Source organism: Antennarius striatus, chromosome 15, assembly GCF_040054535.1.
Source record: "Antennarius striatus isolate MH-2024 chromosome 15, ASM4005453v1, whole genome shotgun sequence".
Taxonomy (NCBI): Eukaryota; Metazoa; Chordata; class Actinopteri; order Lophiiformes; family Antennariidae; genus Antennarius; species Antennarius striatus.
This window is the reverse complement of record NC_090790.1, coordinates 19,252,551-19,271,121: the sequence shown is the minus strand read 5'-3', so window position 1 is coordinate 19,271,121 and position 18,571 is coordinate 19,252,551. Positions and strand designations below refer to the sequence as shown.

Sequence of the window (18,571 nt, the reverse complement as noted above, 5' to 3'; positions counted from 1 at the left end):
AGATCCATCAGGCGTCGCCCGCTCTCCTCCTTGCGTATATGCAGACGTGGGGGGAACGGCAGAAGAGCAGAAACGACAGGGAGGAGGACGGGTTCTTGATCACCTGCTTTGTCTGAAGCGAGTCACCTTGCAGATATATGAATAGCAAATGCAGGAAAAGTAATCTGGCGCTGCGTCGCTTCATCCCTCCTTTGCATACCTGCTCCTCCTGCAGGACTCCTGCAGCAGGAGGCACGATTTCTCCACAAGTGCTCTTTTTTTTTTTTTTCTGCCTTCCATCTTCCTTACCCTCCATCCCTCCACCTCACCCGTCCTCCTCCCTCACACATCAGGGTGTATTTCCCCGATGGCAGAATGCATGACAAGGGAGCAGGTGGAGCACAGAGCAAATGACAAATCTCTATCTCCATCCCTCCTTGCATCTCTCTCTCTCTCTCTCTCTCTCTCTCTCTTTTTCTTTCTCATTCTCTCCATTCCATCCATCTGACCAGGCTGAATCCCACCTTCTCCAACAGTGAAGGTCTCACCTGACCCCTTAGGGAGGAAGGAGGTGGATTCACGTCTCCACCCTGACTCTAACTGCCGCTTGAACGATGGAGGACGAGCTGTCGGCAGGGGTTTCTGCCTGGGGAAATGAGATGAGCTTAATATAATACTGTTAGAACGCTTAAATCCACCTTAAATGAACTCTTCTGCCCCAAACCCGGGCGCACATCATGTGTTCCCATCTGGTTCTGCTCAAACGGATCGGATTGTTGACATGTGACGGCGTAAGACGGGCGAGCGTCTCGCATCTGGCCAGGAGCTCTGTCGTTACCACGGCTTCTCCTCTCCTGATGAATCTGCCTCGGCTCCTCGCTGAGGAGCTGGGCTTTATTTAATGGCTTCTTTCAGCCGTGGTTTGCTCAGCGGAAGCCTCTTACAAACCCATTTAAAGAAGGGTCTATGGATTTCATGGCTCCCCTGGCGCTCTCTCCTTCTTTCAATAAGGTGAAGTCAAAGGTTTTATCCATCTATCAATGGGCCGGGGGAACAGTGGATGCAGCAGTTTTTAATCCTGATGCCACAGTCCACTGGATGCTTGGATGTGCCCCCTCCTCCTCCTCCTCCTCTTCTTCTCACCTGCAGACCTGACGCTTCGTCAAAGAAGATGTGTTGTTGCACAGATTGAACATTTTGGACGGGAAGAGAAGGTCCAAAATGAATGAATGCTAACATCATGCTAACATGTTTAGCAGACGTACCATGTTGACAATGTGTGTGTGTTACGTGATTGTTATATATTAATCATTATAATCAATTGGAATCAAAATATAATTAGGATATTGGAATAGGCGACAGAGTCATTTCATTAGAGGACTATTTGTTCCTGCATCTGTGTCCACGTCCGCCTCTGGCTGGAGGTGAGCACCAATCGATGGATGATTCACTTACTTAGACGCAAATAAAATGTGGTCATTTTTTTGCCCTTTGATAAATCAGTGATAAGAAGCATCAACACCTCTCAGAAATAAAAGTATTTTCTATTCTCAGCCTGTGGACGGCCCCACAGGGAGCTGCAGGCCAGTGGTTAATGGCATTATCAGAGGCAATCACTTCATGAGGTCAGACAACCGGGACCGGAAAGATTCACCGCAACGAGGAAGGTTTCCGCCTGAAACACACGGGCTAACACGAGTAGGCACACATGAACACGTGGAGGCACACGCAAACACATGAATACACACGGAAACACATGAGCACACAAAGTTAACAAAATGTAACATGCAAACGTGCAATAATGATCATACATATATATACACAAACACACACACATACATCAAATGTGTGTATATATATATATATATATATATATATATATATATATATATATATATATATATATATATATATATATATATATATATATATATCATGGTGTAGATAGGAAGAGAAATGTAGTAGGAGTTATCTTGAAGGAGGAGTTTGTCAGGAATGTCCTGGAGGTAAAAAGAGTGTCAGATAGAGTGATGAGTCTGAAGATAGAAATAGAAGGTGTGATGTTCAATGTTGTTAGTGGGTATGCTCCACAAGAAGGATGTGAGCCATAGGAGAAGGAGAAATTCTGGTTGGACTTTACCTAGAAGTGAGAGAGTTGTGCACACATGTCCATACATGTTGGTGCAGGAAACAGAGGTGATGAGGAGGTGATGGGCAGGTTTGGTATCCAGGAGAGGAATGCAGAAGGACAGATGGTGGTTGACTTTGCTAAAAGGATGGAAATGGCTGTAGTGAATACTTTCTTCCAGAAGAGGCAGGAACATAGGGTGACCTATAAGAGTAGGAGGTAGGAGCACACAGGTAGATATGTATGTACTCTGTCTTACTGCAGCTAACCTTCATCCCTCTCCAGGTCAAACCTCCACCTCTCACTACAGATCACAATGTCATCTGCAAACATCATAGTCCATGGGGATTCCTGTCTAACCTCGTCTGTCAGCCTGTCCATCACCATAGCGAACAAGAAGGGGCTCAGAGCTGATCCCTGATGCAGTCCCACCCCCACCTTGAACTCCTCTGTCACACCTACAGCACACCTCACCACCGTCCTACAGTCCACATACATGTCCTGCACAGCTTGAACATACTTCTCTGCCACTCCAGACTCCAAATACCACAGTTCCTCTCAGGGCACTGTCAATAGACTTCCATCCCTATCCTTAATCAGTCTAACCTGCTGCACGTCCTTCCCATCTCTGTCTCTCTGTCTTGCCATAAGCTTCTTCTTTGGCCTTTGCTACCTCTACCTTCACCTTACGCTGCATCTCCCTGTACTCCTGTCTACTCTCCTCAGTCCTCTCAGTGTCCCACTTCTTCTTAGCTAACCTCTTTCTCTGTATACACTCCTGTACCTCCTCATTCCACCACCAAGTCTCCTTATCTACTTTCATTCCAGATGACACACCAAGTACTCTCCTACCTGTCTCCCTGATCACATTAGCTGTAGTTGTCCAGTCATCTGGAAGCACCTCCTGACCACCCAGAGCCTGTCTTAACTCCTTCCTAAAAGTCCTGCAACACTTTTCCTTTTTCATCTTCCACCATTTGAAAGATACAAAAAAACCGCACACACACACACACATACACCCACACACACCAAAGGTGGTTGAGAACAACAAGGCTAAGATCCTGTGGGACTTCAGCTTCCAGACCGACAAACAGCTGCTGGCTAACCAAGCGGACATAGTGGTGATGGACAAAGAGCAGAAGAGAGCAGTGGTGATAGATGTGGCAATTCCAGCTGACGCCAACATCGGGAAGAAGAAACATGAAAATATTGAGTATCAAGGGTTGAAAGAACAGCTGGAACAGATGTGGAAGATCAAGGTTAATGTGGTCCCCGTGGTAGGTGGAGCACTTGGGGCAGTGACCCCCAAACTGGAAGAGTGGCTCCAGCAGATTCCTGGAACAACATCTGAAGCCTCAGTCCAGTTCAAGATGCATGGCTTCACTACATCACAAATTTTTAGTCGGTAGTCATGTGGTACTGTACGTGCATGCTATTGGCTGACAGCATCCATGTGTGTGCTACGTTCCGAATGCAGTGAGATTTTTCTGTTTTTCGCGGGTGGTCCTGGAACGCATTAACTGCGAGAAACGAGGGATCACTGCTTATGAGATAAAATATAATTTAAAGACAACACCTGTGAACACAAAACAAAATGCAGGTTTTAAATTGGTTTTTACTATTAAGGTACAAAATATCCCAAATCTACGTGACCCTGTGTGAGACAGTGGTTGCCCCCTGACCCTAACAACAGGTCAGCCCACCCTTAACAGCTGCAAACAAATGTTTGCGATAACTGCCTTCGTCTCGTTCAGCGCTGTGGAGGAATTTTGACCCACTCATGTTTGACCGACATTGGAGGATTTTCGAGCATGAATCTTATTTTGAAGGTCACGCCACAGCATCTTGATAGGATTCAGGTCAGGATAGTCTTCATTGTGGTCAGAGGGGGACTTGCTGGTGTGTTTTCCTGCAGAATCCAAGTTGGTTTGAGCCTGAGGTCATGAACAGATGGCCGACATTCTCCTTCAGGATGTTTTAATACACAACAGAATTCATGGTTCCATTCATCACAGAAAGTCTTCAGGTCCTGAAGCAGCAGAACAGCCCCAGACCATCACACCACTAACATGTTTTATTGTTGGTGTGATTTTACTTGTACTCTCCAGTCGTAACAGGACACACACCTCCCAAAAAGTTCAACGTTTGTCTCATCAGACCTCAGAGTCTTTTCCCAAAAGTCTTGTGGATCTTCAAGATGTTTTCTGGCAAAAAGGAGACGAGCCTTAATGTTCTTCTTGTTTGGCATTTGTTTTTGTCTTGGAACTTGTTCTTCCTCAGTGTCTTTCTGACGGTGGAGTCGTGAACTCTGACCTTAACTGAGGCCAGTGAGGCCTCTAGTGCATTGGATGTTATTGTAGACTCTTTGTTGACCTTTTGGATGAGCCGTCGCTGAACTCTTGAGATAATGTTGGTTGGCCGTTCACTCCTGGGAAGGTTCACCATTGTTCCGTTGCCTTTTGTGGATAATTATTTGTGGATAATAGCTCTGGCAGTGGTTCGCTGGAGACCCAAAGCTTTAAAAATGGCTTTAGAACCTTTTCCTGAATTTCTCTAGATTTGGCTTGATATCTAGCTTTTCAGGATCTTTTGTTCAACTTTACTTTGTCAGGCAGGTTGTATTTAAAAAGTGATCAGGCCTGGGTGTGGCTAATCACACAAGTTTTAATTACTTTTTCACAAATGCAAAAAAATTCAAAAAGTATGTAAAAGTTTTAAAAGTCAAAGATGGGTTTAGCCCATGTTGAGGCTAACACATGACGTGATTTCATTATGGTCTTATTTCTATGATAGGAGACTTGGCAGCTATGACCTCAAAGCTGAAGCTAATAGCATGTAGCCTCTTTGTCTTGCCGCCTGCTATCCCAAACCAAATTTCTAAACACACAAACGTGAAGCACGTCTTTGTTGAAGCGCAACACGCACCATGTGTGCTTCGGTAGCATGTTGTAACGTGGAGAACACAGATTCCTGCAGGGATACATGCAACTACAAGGGCTCTGCCATCCGTCACACTAAAATATTTGTTTGATAGGGAGGTGTAGGCCCTGAAGGTGTTTAATTTTAACTTTAATGGTAGCTAGGAGCTAAAAGGCTGGCATCAGCCATGATTAAATTATAATTTACTGTAAATGCATAACACTGAAAGCTGATTTATTGCTTCCGTTTGACATCTGAACTCGAACCACCAGCAAAACCAGTAGCAGCTGGACCAGCAGGACCAGCAGGACCAGCAGCAGGACAGCCTGCAGGCTAAACAGCCCAACACACACAGACCTCTGGGACATGTTGGATTTAGAACTCACCTGATTTGCATCTTTGAACTGTTGGAAGACAGTTGAACACACAGAAGGAAGTCATGTGATCAAGAAACCCAACACACATGCAAATGTTCCACAAACCAGTCACCAGAACACCTGAGGACGCACCCAAAAGGTTCCAGCGAATGGGATGAATTGGTTGATGATAGGTGAGGTTCTGTCTCTGATTGGATGTCCTCCAACGGCGCCGATCCTCATTTCACATATTTGTTTCTGCTGGGACTCCTGGGAACTTCATGCAGAGCAGGTTCTGGGGAGGTGGTGACCATTAATACCAGCCAACCAGACACGACTGTAACATCCTATTGTGTTAGTGGAACCATTAGTTAAGGTGTGACCTTAACAATTGTTGTTGTCTTAGAGCACATGTGTAAAACGCAAGGCTCGGGGGCCAAATGTGGCCCACCACATCATTTTATGTGGCCCACAAGAGCATAAAAGGACAGTGTCTAAAAATAAATCGGTCAAAAGTGTCCAACTTCTCCCTTGGGCCTTTCCCTTCAAGGGTCATCACAGCGAATCAATTGCCTCCATCTAACCCTGTCTTCTCATCCTCTTCTCTCACACCAACTACCTCCATGTCCTCTTTCACTACATCCATAAACCTCCTCTTTGGTCTTCCTCTAGGCCTCCTGCCTGGCAGTTCAGAACTCAGCATCCTTCTACCAATATATTCACTATCTCTCCTCTGGACATGTCCAAACCATCTCAGTCTGGCCTCTCTGACTTTATCTCCAGAACCTCTAACATGTGCTGTCCCTCTGATGTACTCATTCCTGATCCTATCCATCCTGGTCACTCCCAGAGAGAACCTCAGCATCTTCATCTCTGCTACCTCCAGCTCTGTCTCCTGTCTTTTCCTCAGGGACACTGTCTCTAGACCAAACAACATCGATGGTCTCACCAGTTTTAGCTGAAACTCTTCTATCACACATCATACCTGACACTTTTCTCCACCCGTTCCATCCTGCCTGTACACGCTTCTTCACCTCTTTTCCACACTCTCCATTGTTATGGTGTGCTGCAGGTGTGACAGAGGAGTTCAAGGTGGAGGTGGGACTGCATCAGGGATCAGCTCTGAGCCCCTTCTTGTTGCTATGGTGATGGACAGGCTGACAGACGAGGTTAGACAGGAATCCCCATGGACTATGATGTTTGTAAATGACATTGTGATCTGCAGTGACAGGTGGAGGTTTGTCCTGGAAAGGAGAGGAATGAAGGTTAGCCACAGTAAGACAGAGTACATGTACATCTACCTGTGTGCTCCTACTTCCACCCTTATAGGTCACCCTATGTTCCACTATAGCCGTTTCAATCCTTTGGGCAAAGTCAACCACCATCTGTCCTCATCACCTCTGTTTCCTGCACCAACATGTCCATTGAAGTCTGCACCAATGACAACTCTCTCACTTCTAGGTATGTTCTGCATAACTTCATCAAAGTCCAACCAGAATTTCTCCTTCTCCTCCAGCTCACATCCTACCTGTGGAGCACACCCATCACACCTTTGATTACGAGCAAACGTGTTTTTTTTCTGTGCAACTGTAATATTTTTAACTTGAATAATATATTTCAGAGTTATTTAACATGAATGAGTAGTTACATTTGTTTAACATTACATTGAGTTACATTTATAAGTTACATCTGGCCATTACGCTGATGTTGCCCTCGGTGAAAATGAGTTTCACATCCCTTTCTTAGAGTTGGAGTATCTGGACCCCCCCCCCCACCAACCGGATGAACCTCTAAACGGGGTCCAGCTGATCAGATCCATCCTCTGGGGATCAGGCGTGAGATTCCGTCCATCTGTTGGCGGACACCGTCAATCCAGAGAAAGCCGATCCGTGTTTTTATTTCACGTGTATGTTACATGTTTAGGCTTGTCTGGGTTTTATGGGCGTGACATGCGTGACATATCCAGAAACTGATATACTTAAGATCCCTGTTTTTCGGCCAACGGTGATCCCTTATTAAGTCATCCAGGAAGTAATTTGCCACCCTCTAAATCCACGCCCACCCCCTCCCACGGCTCAGACCCTCTGAATCCCTGACGACTGGTCTGTTTTTAGACGAGCTGGACGGACGCCTAGCGTGGGTGAGCGGGGGAGGCCTGACCAGTGGGGATGTCCTGGTGCAGTCTGTCCTCTGCTGCTCGCCGGCCATCCCATAGTAATCAGATTTGCTGCAGCAACCATATGTCCAAGCAGCATGATAAACCCCGCCTGCTACCTGGCAGCGCTGTCAGCGCAGTGTGTGTGCGTCTGCACGGGTTTGTGTGTTCCGTACGTCATTCCTCCAGACCAGGCTTTGGCACACTGTGGCCCAGGGGCCACGTGCGGCCCGTTTGGCTTTGAAATCCGGCCCACCAAAATTTTTTAAACGATAGAATAAATTTGAAGAAATAAATGTAGCTGCAAAATAATTTTTGCAATAATTTAAAAAAAAATAATTTTTACTTAGCTGTCCCGCCCACCGTTTACAACTCTGAATTGCCCACCAGTCAAAACGTTTGCCCACCCCTGCTCCAGAAACTTGTAGAGATTTAATATAAGTTGTTCTCGTCTGAGAGATGAAGCTTAAATGACTGGAAGGTGGAAGGATTTTTAAAAAAACGCAACGCATCGAAAACGATTCGCGTCCTACACAACATCGTTTTCAAAAAGATCTCCGTCCACACGTAAACGCATCAGTGCGTTTTCGAAGACGGCTATAAGCATGCCAAACCATGTGGTGGCAGTGTTGAGTCAAATTTTATCCAATAGGAATCCTCCGTATTTTGTCGTCACAACACACGGGCCCATAAAAATGACGTTGCGGATACGCCGTCAATACGACAACGCAGACCCAACGTTTTTTTAAAAATCCACCTCGGCCAGCGTTTTCGATAACTAGCGTTTTTGTTCCGGATATCTGTGTTGTCGTGTGGATGGAAGGCGTAAACGCAACACAAAAGTTGCGTTTTTAAAAAATCCGTCATTGTGTGGACGGGGCCTGAGTTTCATTTGTTATCTGAAGCGTCACACAAAGTAGGAATCTCACAATCCATAATTCATCAGCAGACCTTCAGCAGAGACGACACCGAGCCTTCAGACGTGATTAACTGCATCTGTACTTTAATCCCCTTTGTGTGTCTGCTCTCAATCAGGAACAAACGTTGGTGTTTGATTTGTGGAGGAGGCTTTTGGGATCGTGCAGGAACGTCGCTGACGGGATAGTTTACCTGGAAACAGCGTAGGTGTTGTTGTCATCAACTGGAAGCCTCTCAGTGGCTGATGGGTAATGGTCTCCAGGTAATACACACCTGAGGTTCAACGTGGCGTCTAGACAGGATGTCGTTACAATTTCTTTATATCGCTCAGATCTGTGAGGATTTTTGGAACATTTTCTTCTGTAGGATGCGATTTGTTTGGGGGGGATAGGGGGATCATCCCCCCTCTGGTTTTTACATCTGTACCTCTGCTGAATGAATTTTCTCCTGGGGGGTGTAGAGGCTAAGTCTAGCTTTAGTCCACTGAAGTGTTCCACCACACTGACCTGAAGACACGCTGATGATAGAACAACATTGGTTCCTACATCATTTAGTTCCTACAGGAGGACAACATTGGTTCCTACATCATTTAGTTCCTACAGGAGGACAACATTGGTTCCTACATCATTTAGTTCCTACAGGAGGACAACATTGGTTCCTACATCATTTAGTTCCTACAGGAGGACAACATTGGTTCCTACATCATTTAGTTCCTACAGGAGGACAACATTGGTTCCTACATCATTTAGTTCCTACAGGAGGACAACATTGGTTCCTACATCATTTAGTTCCTACAGGAGGACAACATTGGTTCCTACATCATTTAGTTCCTACAGGAGGACAACATTGGTTCCTCCATCATTTAGTTCCTACAGGAGGACAACGTTGGTTCCTACATCATTTAGTTCCTACTGGAGGACAACATTGGTTCCTACATCATTTAGTTCCTACTGGAGGACAACGTTGGTTCCTACATCATTTAGTTCCTACTGGAGGACAACGTTGGTTCCTACATCATTTAGTTCCTACTGGAGGACAACATTGGTTCCTACATCATTTAGTTCCTACAGGAGGACAACATTGGTTCCTACATCATTTAGTTCCTACTGGAGGACAACATTGGTTCCTACATCATTTAGTTCCTACAGGAGGACAACATTGGTTCCTACATCATTTAGTTCCTACAGGAGGACAACATTGGTTCCTACATCATTTAGTTCCTACAGGAGGACAACATCGGTTCCTACATCATTTAGTTCCTACAGGAGGACAACATTGGTTCCTACATCATTTAGTTCCTACAGGAGGACAACATTGGTTCCTACATCATTTAGTTCCTACAGGAGGACAACATTGGTTCCTACATCATTTAGTTCCTACTGGAGGACAACATTGGTTCCTACAATCATTTAGTTCCTACAGGAGGACAACATTGGTTCCTACATCATTTAGTTCCTACAGGAGGACAACATTGGTTCCTACATCATTTAGTTCCTACAGGAGGACAACATTGGTTCCTACATCATTTAGTTCCTACAGGAGGACAACATTGGTTCCTACATCATTTAGTTCCTACAGGAGGACAACATTGGTTCCTACATCATTTAGTTCCTACAGGAGGACAACATTGGTTCCTACATCATTTAGTTCCTACAGGAGGACAACATCGGTTCCTACATCATTTAGTTCCTACAGGAGGACAACATTGGTTCCTACATCATTTAGTTCCTACAGGAGGACAACATTGGTTCCTACATCATTTAGTTCCTACTGGAGGACAACATTGGTTCCTACATCATTTAGTTCCTACAGGAGGACAACATTGGTTCCTACATCATTTAGTTCCTACAGGAGGACAACATTGGTTCCTACATCATTTAGTTCCTACTGGAGGACAACATTGGTTCCTACATCATTTAGTTCCTACAGGAGGACAACATTGGTTCCTACATCATTTAGTTCCTACAGGAGGACAACATTGGTTCCTACATCATTTAGTTCCTACTGGAGGACAACATTGGTTCCTACAATCATTTAGTTCCTACAGGAGGACAACATTGGTTCCTACATCATTTAGTTCCTACAGGAGGACAACATTGGTTCCTACATCATTTAGTTCCTACAGGAGGACAACATTGGTTCCTACATCATTTAGTTCCTACAGGAGGACAACATTGGTTCCTACATCATTTAGTTCCTACAGGAGGACAACATTGGTTCCTACATCATTTAGTTCCTACAGGAGGACAACATTGGTTCCTACATCATTTAGTTCCTACAGGAGGACAACATCGGTTCCTACATCATTTAGTTCCTACAGGAGGACAACATCGGTTCCTACATCATTTAGTTCCTACAGGAGGACAACATTGGTTCCTACATCATTTAGTTCCTACAGGAGGACAACATTGGTTCCTACATCATTTAGTTCCTACAGGAGGACAACATTGGTTCCTACATCATTTAGTTCCTACTGGAGGACAACATTGGTTCCTACAATCATTTAGTTCCTACAGGAGGACAACATTGGTTCCTACATCATTTAGTTCCTACAGGAGGACAACATTGGTTCCTACATCATTTAGTTCCTACAGGAGGACAACATTGGTTCCTACATCATTTAGTTCCTACAGGAGGACAACATTGGTTCCTACATCATTTAGTTCCTACAGGAGGACAACATTGGTTCCTACATCATTTAGTTCCTACAGGAGGACAACATTGGTTCCTACATCATTTAGTTCCTACAGGAGGACAACATTGGTTCCTACATCATTTAGTTCCTACTGGAGGACAACATTGGTTCCTACATCATTTAGTTCCTACAGGAGGACAACATTGGTTCCTACATCATTTAGTTCCTACAGGAGGACAACATTGGTTCCTACATCATTTAGTTCCTACAGGAGGACAACATTGGTTCCTACATCATTTAGTTCCTACAGGAGGACAACATTGGTTCCTACATCATTTAGTTCCTACTGGAGGACAACATTGGTTCCTACATCATTTAGTTCCTACAGGAGGACAACATTGGTTCCTACATCATTTAGTTCCTACAGGAGGACAACATTGGTTCCTACATCATTTAGTTCCTACTGGAGGACAACATTGGTTCCTACATCATTTAGTTCCTACAGGAGGACAACATTGGTTCCTACATCATTTAGTTCCTACAGGAGGACAACATTGGTTCCTACATCATTTAGTTCCTACAGGAGGACAACATTGGTTCCTACATCATTTAGTTCCTACAGGAGGACAACATTGGTTCCTACATCATTTAGTTCCTACAGGAGGACAACATCGGTTCCTACATCATTTAGTTCCTACAGGAGGACAACATCGGTTCCTACATCATTTAGTTCCTACAGGAGGACAACATCGGTTCCTACATCATTTAGTTCCTACAGGAGGACAACATCGGTTCCTACATCATTTAGTTCCTACAGGAGGACAACATTGGTTCCTACATCATTTAGTTCCTACTGGAGGACAACATTGGTTCCTACAATCATTTAGTTCCTACAGGAGGACAACATTGGTTCCTACATCATTTAGTTCCTACAGGAGGACAACATTGGTTCCTACATCATTTAGTTCCTACAGGAGGACAACATTGGTTCCTACATCATTTAGTTCCTACAGGAGGACAACATTGGTTCCTACATCATTTAGTTCCTACAGGAGGACAACATTGGTTCCTACATCATTTAGTTCCTACAGGAGGACAACATTGGTTCCTACATCATTTAGTTCCTACAGGAGGACAACATTGGTTCCTACATCATTTAGTTCCTACTGGAGGACAACATTGGTTCCTACATCATTTAGTTCCTACAGGAGGACAACATTGGTTCCTACATCATTTAGTTCCTACAGGAGGACAACATTGGTTCCTACATCATTTAGTTCCTACAGGAGGACAACATTGGTTCCTACATCATTTAGTTCCTACAGGAGGACAACATTGGTTCCTACATCATTTAGTTCCTACTGGAGGACAACATTGGTTCCTACATCATTTAGTTCCTACAGGAGGACAACATTGGTTCCTACATCATTTAGTTCCTACAGGAGGACAACATTGGTTCCTACATCATTTAGTTCCTACTGGAGGACAACATTGGTTCCTACATCATTTAGTTCCTACAGGAGGACAACATTGGTTCCTACATCATTTAGTTCCTACAGGACGACGAACCCGTCAATAATGAATAAATGTGAACTAACAGCAGGTGGTGACAGTTACCTGACAGGTAGTCCATCGTCTACATTGCTGCTCTAACTTTAACCTGAATTGTCTTCAGTCTCCATGTTGGTGAACGTCTCCATGAACAGAAATGCATTGTGGGTCTGTTTCCTGCTCAGAAGTTCACAGAGATGTGGAGAAGAGAAGGAGGAAACGCAGCAGATGGTGCGAACAGGAAAGACCAAAAGACCACAGGAAGTCTGACATCAGAGATCTACTGAGTCATGCTAACATGATACGTGAAATGTGAACCTATGGGGCGTTAATGCTGTGTTTTACAGACCGTTAGCATTAGGCTAAAGCCTCTTGCTATGTTGGTGTGGTCGGCCCTTATCAGTAGTCCTGAAGCCTAATTATAATCCACATCGTGGACGATGAAGATCTTCTACTCCCTAATGTGTTGTATAAGTTCTGTTGTGGGCGTTCAGGCGCGTGAAAGGGTTAAACCCGAGGCGGGGTCACATGGGTCCATGAGGGTAAAGGTTGGGTTCATTAGGTCATCAGATCGAAAAGGTTCTAATGAAGGAGGACGGCTTCAGAACAGAACAAATACTCACGGTTGCAAAACTGAATTAAAAAACAAAGTTTACACGACAAAAACTAAACAGACAAAACCAGAGGACAGAAAACAACAACGATGCTAAAAAGGTAATCACAGCTATTTTATATATATGAACAATGACAATTTAAGTGATCCTTGATATATAAATTATACATATATATATGTGTGTGTATATATATATATATATATATATACACACATACACACACAGTATTTAATACATGTGTGGGTGTTTATATATAGTGTATATACATACTATGTATATAAATTGCATATTGCATATATATTACATATAATTCTGTGTATACACTGTATACAAACTGCTTATAGATGTAAATACGTATACAATTGGCTGTGTGTGTGTGTGTGTGTGTTAAATGACCTGAAGGTCAATCAATGAGTCAACACTAGAAACACAAACCACACAAAGGTCAAAGGATGAGCCGCTTCAGTTTCCTCCAATCAGGACAGAGGATCATGTCATCAATCAAACGTTCAATTAGTCATGTGAATAAAGAAATATGGAACTCTATTTCCTGTCTGATGACATAATTCATGTTTGATGCGTGACTTATGTCTATTAATTAGTAGGTAAATCCTATTCCACCACTGATTGATTGATTGATCCTCAGTTGTTTACTTTGATTTTTTATAAATGCTCAATTAAACTGAAGCGAACTTGAATGAACATCTAAAATTAAACATGTTAATAACTAATTCTACACGACTAAATGACCACACCTGGGAGGAACTCCCTCCGACCAGCTTTTATTGATGATATCTGACATCAGCGATCAATAATCAATGAACCTGCTCTCACAGCTGACATCACGCCCACACACACCCATCTGAGCAGGACCCCACACCTTTTGTCTTGGGCTCCCTCTTTGTTATGTTGAAGAAGCAGCATCATGTAACAGTAACACAACACACACACACACAACTAACACACAACATCTACAACACTTTAATTTTATTAGAGTACACCTTAAATTATTGGATCTATCTATCTATCTATCTATCTATCTATCTATCTATCTATCTATCTATCTATCTATCTATCTATCTATCTATCTATCTATCTATCTATTCATTCTATATCTCCATCCATCCATCCATCCATCCATCCATCCTGAACCACCATCTAAGTGAACTGCGGATAACCCCGTGACGTGGCGGCCGGTATGGAGCCTATGTCGCCGGTAAACCGCGCCGCCCCGCCGGTGGTGGTGGTGGTGGTGGTGTGAACCGGTGGAGGAGGCTCTGCGATCGGATGAAGGATGAGCTTCTCAGTCGTTGTCCATCCTGCTGATGCTCCCTCGTCTCGTGGTAAACTCTTGCGCACCCTCTGGTGCTTGCTCCAATCCCAAACTTCTTTGTGTAGCCCGCTCCGCAGATTGTCTTCCTTGTCTGTGTGGTTGCTCATTATTCAGAGACAGACGGATCTCAGGTCATCTGCAGCTGCAGCAAAGGAGAAGCAGGAAAGATGGCGATCATCCATTAGACCGACTGGGCGCACGCATGAGATATACGAGGACAACTTTGGGGGAGAATCGCTCGAGGAGAGAAGATCGGAAAAAGCCGTGAGTTTTATATTCGCCTTCTATTTCCAGTTTCGCCAACGATTCGTGGATTGGTTCTTTCCCCCCCCCCCAAGGTTCTGCGAGAACGTCGGTGTGGAAGATCATGGGATTTAACATGGAGAGCGCCTCGTGAATGACCTGGAAAGAGCTGACCTCTCCTCTGCGTCTGTGCGCACCCGTCCGGCTCCAACCCGCTTTATTTGGGGTTATAATGACAGATTCGGTTCGGGTGGGTTCTCCGATTTGGTCCCAAACGCAGCTGAAAGTCAAGTGGGTCTTCTCTAGTCCCCCCCCCCCTCCACCACCACCTCACCACCCCCCCAGTCAAAACCCGATCCGCTCCAGCCCCGTCGGCTTCCTTCGCTATGTCGCCTGTCGGTTTGTTGTTAAAGTGACACAAGGAAATGGCGCGTTTGTTGCCCGGTTCCCGGTTCGGTTCGGCGGCACCGGGTGTGTTTACACGTCAGGAGGAATTACCGCCCCCCCCCACCACCCCCACACTTCAACCACCACCACCACCACCCCTCCACACCTCCACCCACCCCGGTTCGGCGTCCCCAGTCGCCGACCGACCGCGCGTGGTGTTGCGCGTCAGCTTCATGGAGAAGCCATTGCGCGGATCGTCTCCTCTCCCCCAGCAGCCTCCATTAGCGACACACAGGAGCTGGCACAGCGCGCACACACACATGCACACATGCACGCGCACACACACACATACACACACACATACACACACACACCAGAGGAGCTCGTCCGGTCCGACTCGGTAGAGGACCCATATCTGGTGCCGATTCGCGTCGGTTCTCCACCGGGTTGGAGGTGGACAGAGTGGTGTGTGTGTGTGTGTGTGTGTGTGTGTGTGTGCGTGTGTGCGTGTGCATGTGTGTGTGTGTAGAGTTGATCGTTTTATTTTTTAATGTTTGTCTTCTTTAGTGCTTTTTTTTTTTTTTTTAAACTGTAATGTCACCTTTCGGACGCCGCGTGTGCGTTCCGGGTCTGAACCGGGTCTGAACCGGGTCTGAACCGGGTCTGAACCCGCCCGCCGCACCGGCGCGGCTCCACCGTAAAATGGAGGAAAGCAGATCAGTCTCCAAGGAGAGCTGTGGAGTCAGTCAGTCAGGATCCCCACCAGAACAAAGGTTGTGTTCAAGAAATAAACGGTCACCAGCACCTCCTCCTCCTCCTCCTTCTCCTCCTCCTTCTCCTTCTCCTGGCTCTGCTGGTTTTTCTGCCTTTTCAGCTGGAACTTTGTTCTTCTAGAGGAAGCAGGAGAAGTCTGCAAAGTCAGGTTAGATCCGCTCAGAGGAGCTTTCAAGGTTATGTTGTGTGATTCTGCTCCATGAACCTGCTGCACCGTCTGGCCTGGAGCCCCCCGGCTGCCTGTTTGTTTGTTTGTTTGTTTGTTTGTTTGTTTGCTTAGATTTCATTTACAGATGAAACTTTTGGACAATGTTTTGATGATTGAAGGAAATGAATGAAAGAAACCAAATTATTCTATCTATCTATCTATCTATCTATCTATCTATCTATCTATCTATCTATCTATCTATCTATCTATCTATCTATCTATCTATCTATCTATATTTTATCTTCACACTTGTTAGACTGTAAAGGTCTAGACATTGTTCTAGATCTTCTGGATACTGTTTAAGATCTTCTAGATATTGTTTTAGATGTTCTGGATATTGTTGGTGTTTGTGTGTTGGGTTGTGTTGGAGTCTAGATGTTCTGGGTATTGTTATAGATATTGTTTTAGACGTCCTAGATATTGTTCTAGATGTTTTAGATATTCTAGATATTTTTCAAGATGTTCTGTATATTGTTCTCTAGGTTCTGGGTGTTGTTCTAGATGTTCTTGATATTGTTGATGTTATGTTGGAGTCTACGTGTTCTGGATATTGTTATATTGTTCTAGATGTTCTGGATATTGTTATATTGTTCTAGATGTTCTGGATATTGTTTGTGTGTCAGAGGTGTGTGCTGAGTTGTGTTGGAGTCTAGATGTTTTAGATATTGTTATATAATGTTTTAGATGTTATAGATATTGTTATAGATACTGTTATAGATGATCTGGATATTGTTGTGTGCGTGTTGGGTTGTGCTGTCTAGATGTTCTGGATATTGTTGTAGATGTTTTAGGTATTGTTCTAGATCAGCTGTCCCCAAACCTTTTTTGCACCACAGGTCGGTTTCATCTAAGACAATATTTTCGCGGACCGGCATTCATTTGCTCGATAATCGTTAATGACACCAGGTCGGCGTCACCACAGTGGTTTCATGTCAAATGCAGACATCTACATTTATTGTAGAACAAAAATCCTTTCTAGTAGGAAATGTTTAAAATAAAAAACTCCATTCAGGTGACTCCTCTGATGAGTTCTATTTTCAAATACAGACACTTACAATCAGTGCATTCACCATAGGACAACTACTGATTATTTCTTTATTAAAGGGTGAACAAGTCAATCAACTAACAATAACAATGAAAATTAGTGTTCATTCACAAGTTCACGGCAAATGTCCTTAGCGGCGGGTAGCATCAATTCTTCACCAACAGTAAAAGGTTTCCTCGCCTTGGCGATACGATTAGCCGCTAAGTCGGACTCAGTGCTCACATGTGTTGATGTGGTGGCCGTCAAGTGTTCTGCCCTTCATGTTCACGTTCATTTCTTTCAAAAACGTCAAAGCGTTGTCTTTTAATGCTTTGGAGCTTTAGTCTCCAGGTGCTGAAGCAGCTTTGAAGGCTTCATTGGCTCATTTGTTAGCTTGTAGCCACATATTACACAGTGTGGGCTCAGCCCAGGAGATTCACCTGTCGAGGTAAACCTGTACTGTAAGTAGGACTCCTCACGTTGTCTTTTAAATGCAGGTTTTGTGTTCTTAGAAGTCTTACGCTCTTCTGTCACCTCATTGGGCCTTTTCCCCTTTTCCAAAGAATCTTACTCGTTGTTCTAGATGAACTGGATATTGCTCTAGATGTTTCTCTAGAAGTTGTACATATTGTGCTACATATTGTTCTAGATGTTCTAGATATGGTTCTAGATGTTGTCTGGATAATGTTCTAGATGTTCTGGTTGTTTTCAGTGTGCAGTTGTCAGAGGTGTGTGTTGGGTTGTGTTGGAGTCTAGATGTTTTAGTGTTCTAGATATTGTTCTAAATGTCTTGGATATTGTTCTAGATGTTCTGGATAATGTTCTTGGTGTTGTCAGTGTGCGTGTGTCAGATGTGTGTGTTGGGTTGTGTGGGAGTCTAGATGTTTTAGTTATTGTTCTAGATGTTCTGGATTACTTTCTAGATGTTCTATATATTGCTCTAGATGTCCTGGATGACTTTCTAGATGTTCTGGATGTTCTAAATGTTGTGGTTGTTCTAGATTTTCTGGAAGTTGTCGCTGTGCGTGCGTCAGAGGCGTGTGTTGGGTTGAGTTGGAGTCTAGATGTTGTAGTTATCTTTCTAGATATTGTTCTAGATGCTCTGGATAGTATTTGAGACGTTTTTCTAGAAGTTCTGGATATTGTGCTAAATATTGTTGTAAATGTCTTAGATATTGTTGTAGGTGTTCTGGATGTTGTTCTAGATGTTCTAGATATTGTTCTAGATGTTCTGGATGTTGTCGGTGTGTGTGTGTGTGTGTGTGTCAGAGGTGTGTGCTGGGTTGTGTTGCTGCTCCGTTGAACAGCCTGAGTTCACTTTTCACACATTTCATGCTAAATCTGTCT

The 18,571-nt window shown here is 44.1% G+C and overlaps 1 protein-coding gene across 3 annotated transcripts in view; it reads left to right on the top strand.

Moving 5' to 3' along the window:
- Positions 1-14,723: 14,723 nt before the first annotated feature.
- znf462 (zinc finger protein 462) overlaps positions 14,724-18,571 on the top strand; it is a 36,875-nt gene continuing 33,027 nt past the window's right edge. For 2 of the 3 annotated variants that reach the window (XM_068334314.1, XM_068334319.1), the window contains exon 1: positions 14,724-14,852. The gene's annotated coding sequence lies outside the window, so the exon portion shown is untranslated. Of the gene's footprint in view, positions 14,853-15,642; positions 16,141-18,571 lie in introns of those variants that run through there. The other variant, XM_068334315.1, reaches the window with a different exon arrangement.